The sequence below is a fragment of the Mya arenaria genome, chromosome 5 (genome assembly GCF_026914265.1).
Source record: "Mya arenaria isolate MELC-2E11 chromosome 5, ASM2691426v1".
NCBI lineage: Eukaryota > Metazoa > Mollusca > Bivalvia > Myida > Myidae > Mya > Mya arenaria.
The window spans coordinates 1,395,784-1,404,182 of record NC_069126.1 but is presented as its reverse complement, the minus strand read 5'-3'; positions in this window follow the sequence as shown (position 1 = coordinate 1,404,182).

The window sequence follows — 8,399 nt, the reverse complement described above, 5'->3', positions numbered from 1 at the left end:
TTTATTTCGGCGTATTCCAAGCATATTCTTTACCATTTTGTCATAAAATGTTCACAATTTTAGGGATACACCTGGATCTGTTAGCGATTTATCTACCGTGCAAACACACTCATTTAATGGATGGATGTTTGAACCTGCCCAATGTTTACATATACTTATTAATTGCTGTTGTAAAATTTCATTGTTATTCCTCCCATTATGGCCAATCTATCAAGTGTTTGAATTGTCCTTCACTGGTTTATAGGTACACGGATTCTAGATATCACCAAATGCCAGCATGTAATAAATTTGTATCTAATCTTCGCATTATTTCTTTAAATATTGTCATTATAAATAATAATGAATTGTGGTTACATAAGTGCCAAACCCTGAACTGACACAAATATATACATAGGGCGCATAACATTAATTATATACTATCGGGTTGGTGTTCAGGCGGTCATTTTTATTTTCAAAACAATCCATCCAGAGTAAAGGATGTTTTGGATGTAAATGGAATTATATGTCTCACACCGATGTGGTTATCAATGCATGTAATTAGAACGTAAAATGTCGCCAACGGTAACAGATTAAAAGCGTTGCCACTAGAACATTAAGCTTAGTAAACGCAACAACGGATGCCACAAAAACTGTTAGTACCCGTCAAGTGTAACATCAGCATCATACGTGTACGTGTGGACATCTGGTTTTGTGTCATGCTGGTATTTGCTAAAGGCGCACAAAATAGGTTGATACAAAAATATGCATAATATTTTTTGGCGCTTTTTAACATTGAATTAGAGACTGATATTTTTTTAAATGTACACAAACCATATACATGTTTTGTTTTTTTCCGATATTATAAGATATAAAAATGCATCACTACAGAGTGCGCATTAAATTGTACACAAAGGAATGCATGGTAGGAATCGATTTATTCGAGTATCGATGAGCAAATAATTACAAAGTTTAAAGAGAAATTTCGCAATTGAATTTTAAACATAACCTCAACTGTAACGTGTATGTACAAGTGCACATACAAGTACACGTCCGTACAAGTACACATACAAGTACACGTCCGTGCAAATACACACACAACTAAACGTCCGTACAAGTACACATACAAGTACACGTCCGTGCAAGTTCACACACAACTACACGTCCGTACATTAGTAAACATACAAGAACACATCGGTACAAGTACACATACAACTACACGTCTGTGCAAGAACACGTACAAGTACAGATCCGTACAAGTACATATACAAGTACACGTCCATACACTTACATGAACAAGTACACGTCCGTACAAGAACACATACAAGTACACGTTCGTGCAATACCCAATCAAATTCACGTCCGTACAAGTGCACATACAAGTACATGTCCGTACAAGAACACACACACGTACACGTCCAAACAAGAACACTTACAAGTACACGTCCGTACACATACACGCACAAGTACACGTCCATACACGTACACATACAAATATGTGTCCGTAAAAGTACACTTACAAGTACTTTTCAGTACAAGTACATGTCCGTACAAGTACACACACAAGTGCACGTCCGTACAATTAAAATTACAAGTACACGTCCGTACAAGTACAAATACAACTACACGTCCGTACAAGTACACGTACAAATACACGTCCGTACACGTGCACATACAAGTACACGTCCGTACAAATGCATATACAAGAACATAACCGTACACGTACACATACAAATACACGTCCGAATAAGTACACGTACAAGTACATGTCGGCACAAGTAAATGTCCGTGCAAGTGCACATACAAGAACATAACCGTACACGAACACATACAAATAAACGTCCGAAAAAGTACACGTACAAGTACATGTCCGTACAAGTGCACATACAAGTACACATCCGGACAAGTACACATACAAGTACACATCCGTACAAGTACACATACAAATACACGTCCTTACACGAGCACATACAAATACACGTCCGTACAAGTACACATACAAATATACGTCCGTACAAGAGCACATACAAGACAAGTCCGTACAGTTACACATACAAATACACGTCCGTACAAGTACACTTACAAGTACTTTTCAGTACAAGTACACGTCCGTACAAGTACACATACATGTGCACGTCTGTACATTTACAAACACAAGTACACGTCCGTACACGTACACATACAAATACACGTACAAGTACACGTCCGTACAAGTGCACGTACAAGTATACATCCGTACAAGTACACATACCAGTACACGTCCGTACAAGTACACGTACAAATACACGTCCATACACGTGCACGTACAAATACACGTCCGTACACGTGCACATACAAGTTCACGTCCGTTTAAGTGCACATACAAGTACACGTCCGTATAAGTACGCAAACAATTACACGTCCATACACTTACACGTACAAGTACACGTCCGTACACGTACACATACAAATACACGTACACTTACAAATTCACGTCCGTAAAATTACAAATACAAGTACACGTCCGTACAAGTACACATACAAGTACACGTCCGTGCAAGTACATGTACAAGTATACGTCCGTACAAGTACACGTCCGTACAAGTACACGTCCGTGCAAGTACACGTACAAGTCCGTACAAGTGCACATAAAAGTACACGTCCGTACAAGTACAAATACAAGTACACGTCCGTGCAAGTACCCAATCAAGTTCCCGTCCGTATAAGTGCACATACAAGTACATGTCCGTACAAATACACATACAAGTACACGTCCGAACAAGTACACATACAAGTATACGTCCGTACACTTACACGTACAAGTACACGTAAACATATAAATAACCGTCCGTACAAGTACTTTTCAGTACAAGTACACATAAAAATACACGTCCATACAAGTACACTTACAAGTTCACGTCCGTGCAAGTACATGTACAAGTAAACGTACAAGTACATGTCCGTACAAGTACACGTCCGTGCAAGTACACGTACAAGTACACGTCCGTACAAGTACACATACAAGGACACGTCCGTACAAGTACACATACAAGGACACGTCCGTACAAGTACACATACAAGTACAACTCCGTGCAAGTACATATACAAGTACACGTCCGTAAAAGTACACATATTAGTATACGTCCTTACAAGTACAAATACAAGTACACGTCCGAACACATACAAGTACACGTCCGTGCAATTACATACAAGTACACGTCCGTACAAGTACACGTACAAATACACGTCCGTACACGAGCACATACAAGTACAAGTCCGTACAGGTACACATACAAAAACACGTCCGTACAAGTGAACATACAACTAAACGGCGTACAAGTACACATACAAGTACACATCCGTACACGTAAACATACAAATACACGTCCGTACAAGTACACTTACAAGTACACGTCCGTACAAGTACACATACAAATACCCGTCCGTAAAAGTACACATACAAGTACACGTCCGTACAAGTGCAAGTCCGTAAAAGTACACATACAAATGCACGTCCGTAATATTACACTTACAAGTACACGTCCATACCCTTACATGCACAAGTACATGTCCATACAAATACACATACAAATACACGTCCTTACAAGTACACTTACAAGTACACGTAAGTACAAGTACAAGTCCGTACAAGTATACATACACGTACACGTCCCTGTAAATACATGTACCAGTACACGTCCGTGCAAGTACACGTTTGTGCAAGTACACGTACAAGTCACGTCAGTACACATTCGTGCAGGTATACGCACATGTACACGTCCGTGAAAGAACACATTCAAGTACAAGTACGTACAAGTGCACATACAAGTACACGTCCGAACAAGTACACGTACAAGTAGATGTCCATAGAAGTGCACATACAAGTACACGTCCGTGCAAGTACACATACAAGGAGACGTACAAGTGCAATTCCAATGAAACGTACTAGTGCGTATAAAGGTACATGTACAAGTTCGCGAATAAGTACATATACAAGTGTAAGTACATGTTTAGGTACATGTGCATGTGCAATTCATATACAGTTCGCATACAAGTGCATGAACACATACAAGTACACGTGCTAGTACACGTGCAAGAATACGTGCTAGTACACACACAAGTACCTGTTCAAGTACCCGCGGAATATCGCAACCTCTCTATGTTTTGAATGAATATGTTATTGAGCAGTTTTGAGTTTTGTCGTTGTTTTGTATTGCACGTATGTTGATGTGTGTGGACATGCATACAGTTATGCGCATTCCCTTTATACTTGTTTCAAAATAGTATAACTATATTAAAAAAAGAAGATTAGTGTAGCTCTTCAAACATGTGGTTTACAAACACTGCGTGGTGAGACTACAAAAGACAAGTGGTGACTTTTAATATCACATAGTCGTGAATTAATGAAGTTGAAATCCTGAAATCCTGAGGGTCAAAGGCCGTGATTACAAACGGTCTCAAGATTGAGTCTGAACTCCATTTGTTTTAATGGAGTTTACAAAGAGACTCAGACTCAATTTCTTGAGACTAGAGTCTGAAATCGTCAGTCTGCTACGTAGTTGTCTCATGTGCTGTTAAGTCTCAACTGTCATGGCGGACAGACAACTACCGTCGATTTAGGTTACCTCGTCGATCGCGGGAATTTGTCGACACATAAACAACTCAATGTTGACAATCTCATTAAAATCATACCGTGACGTTCACTTCATTTCATTACGTTAGGTACATAGCGTAACGTCGTGAAAAGTGTATTGGGATCTGATTTGAATTAGAGTGCAATGTTGAGAGCATCCGGAAAAGATACAGTTTCATTCCAGAATTATGTTGTTAGCTGGCATCGTGGAACTAATGTCCCTAATGGCTCCAAACGCCCTCCCACGAAAGGTCTACATAAACTATTCCTATATACCAAGTTTGTTCACCATATGTCAAACAAAACTAAACATATTGGATAGGCGAGTTTCACGCTGCCCTCATGCCGGCACGCCCAAACAGCGAACATCATTCTTACAAACAGGTTTCACGTTGGTTCAACATATAAAAATGTGCCTGTCAACATCATTTAACAAGAGCACCGCGAAACGGAGCATTATACGCCCGAAGAAGATTCGGCTTGAGGTCCTTTTAATGTAGTGATGATTTGTATGAAGTTATTTGAAAATCGCTTTATTAGTTACCAAGTTATGGCCCGGACACGGAATTGCTAACGAACGGACAGACAGACGATGGAGGCCATTAACATAATACGACCCTTCGGGCGTATAAAAAAGGAATGAAAAAAGTCAATCAAGGTCCGTAATTTGTATATAGGATTAATATGGAGTTATGTAACCTTATTGTATGATGGCTGTAACCGCCTCCTTGAAGTATTAATTTTAAGTCAATTGAATGAAAGGTTTATAAGTAGTTAGTGAAAATCTCATCAACTTGCCCTTAAACGTTTACGAGACACATTGTGCCCTTAAACTTTAACCCAAGTCAATCAGGGGCCATAATTTGTAATTAGTCTTAAATTATGATGAAATGGCGTTGTGATTTAATTGTAAGATGGTTGTCAATAATTGTGTGAAATATTAAGTCAGTTGAATAAAGGGCATATAAGTTGTAAGTAAAAATCCCAACTTGCCCTTCAGCTTTTACCTGACCTAATGTGCCCTAAATATTTGACCTGATTTCCTAAGTCAATCAGGGGCCATAATTTGTATTAAAAATAATATGGAGTTATGTAACCTCCTTATGTGATGGTCCTTAACAACTGTGTGATGTTTTTAGTGAATTGAATGAATGGTCCCGGGGCCATAAGTGATGATGCAACTTGCCCTAAAACTTTACAGGTCGCCTACTCAGGTAATAAGCCGTCTTTATTATTCGAATAGTCCAGCATGAATGATTGGTCGTCTATTAAACCACTGCATGGTGTTCGAATTGACTTCAGTAACTTTGTGAACAAGTTACGACAACTTTATTCCAAGCCACCTCAAGCTCAGTCACGTTCATGGGTTCAATATATGGTTCTTGTTTCGACATGTTTGAAGTGGTAAAAGGAAAAAATAATGTCAACATGAAATGTTATGTAAAGCTAACCACTTTTAAGTACCATTCATTTCGTATCGAAATCTGTCATCATCAGTCTAATAAATAAATAGATCTTATTCAGAACTGACAATACCCAAACCCAAGGGACAATGTCTTATAGTTATGAAACATTGACCTGGCGAGTTGTTGTGTCCACAATTTCTCTTGAACAATGTGTGCCCAGTTTTATCAAACCTCTCGATGAGTTTACACTGTATGAAATGCAAACCCTGACGCTGTCAAGGCAACGTTTAATCATAGTATCTTCAGGTCACGCAAGTTTAATGCAAGTTATATATCCTTCAGATGTGTTTTTACTATTAGACTGACAATGGAGGGCATTCCCATGCCATCCTACTTGTGATTGGGAACTAAACTCTCTAGAGTACATTGTACTTCTTCATGTTTGTCGGCAAACACCAAACAATTTAGAGCCTGCCACTGTCACAACAGTTCTGAGAAAGGTTGTCCTTTAACCATGAATGCCATTGTTCGGAAACTTATGTATATGCGGAACAGTTATGTCAAACAAGTAAAACAAAAGTGTCGCAAAATAAGCCCTTTATATTTATAGGATGGCAGGTTTTGTAATAAGTGGTTGTACATGAAGCCAAACTAGAGCTATCACAGGAGTGACGAATACCACCGAATGCCGCCTGGACACAGTGCACTTACCATGCTTAACCAAAGTTTGTTTAACTCTAAACCACAGAGTAATTTAAAATTTACATTGCAGGCAAAAATTAAATAAAGATTTTTAGCTGTAGTACAGTGCACAAGCAATCATTTAATGTATGTTACCGACCAACCAATCACAGGGTGATCAACTTCTGTTTAAATTTTTTACCTACAGAAAAGAAAAAGATCTTCTGGGTGGATTCGAACCGCTATCTTGAAAACCTCAAAATATTTGCAGTCCTGTGCTTAACAACAGAGGCTGAAGTATTAAAATTTAAGTTTCAAGTTGAGGTTTTTCTTTAGGGATGTACTACCTTACTACATCATAGGATAATGGTGCTTGTGCAATGCACTTCAACTCATTGCCATGTATCCTTTTACCAAGTTTTATTTCAATCCACTCAGTAGTTTTGAAGTTATGCTGGACAAGAAAAACTAACAAAGGGCAATAACTCTGTTCTTAGGTTGAATACAGTTCCTGTACATTGCACTTCCTCTCATTCTGTTCTATCATCGTATGAAGGTTAATCGAATTCCCAGTTTTTAAGCTTTCCTCTGGACATTGACAAATGCAACGGACTGACCAACCACAGGATGATTCCAATATACCCCTGCAAACTTTGGCAGGGGTATAATTAAAAGCGGACGCTGTAAATAGTCTAAGCAAAACAAAGGCAATACTCAAAATGACTAAGGGGACCTGGCTGATTATCAAACCAAAATATTCTGCCTATACACAATCTGACTTCGTTTGACAATTGTACAAAGGCTTCACAAGTACTTAATCGAACATACTAAATTTACAGTGAATTTTCTAATTAAAGGGCGTATATGATTCTTGAGGGACTTTCGAGTAGTGGTATGGCTGGTAAATGAACTAGTCCATGATATTATGCCAATACACATTTGACCAAATTTGGTGATGATTGAATCAAGTTTTTAAAATTTTTGACCTGGAAAGAGAGCTTCAGGTAAATTATATAATTAAAGGGCAGTAACTTGAGAGAATAGAGCAATATGGCTTGTTATTGATCATGTCCCGAGACATTTTGCCTAAACTCATTCTGCCGAAATTTGACAATGATTGGACAAAAGGATTCCAAAGTTATTGACCCGAACAAGACCGTTTTAGGCAATTTCTTTAACTAAAGGCTAGAACTCTCAAGCAATATGGCTAGTTATCATGTTCGTGATATAATGTCCTTACACATTCTGTCCACACTGGGTGATGATTGGACAATCACTTTTCAAGTTACTGATCGAACAACACATACGCCTGCCCAAAAAATGCTCGGACATGACAGAATAAAAATTATCGTGCCCAAGACCCTGACCTTTGGATGACAGACAGGTTTTGCACATGACATGTTTTCTCATGGTGAATATTTTGGCCAAGTTGTTTTAATATCTCCCAATAAATGGCCAAGTTACTTAAAAGACAAGTAAAAGTATAAGGGAGTTAGGGATCAATGGCCAATTCTTATGGTGAACATTGACGCCAAGTTATTACAAGTCAAAATCAGATGGACGGACTAAAATACACCAAACCACCTTTGTGACAACTATATCGAGGTCACTAACCAATCACATATTTAACCGTGGACGATTCCAGACTCTTTCACATGACTATTTTCCTGAAACATATGAAAACATTTGGCAGAACAACCCTGCCAGTTAAGAAAACACAAAGG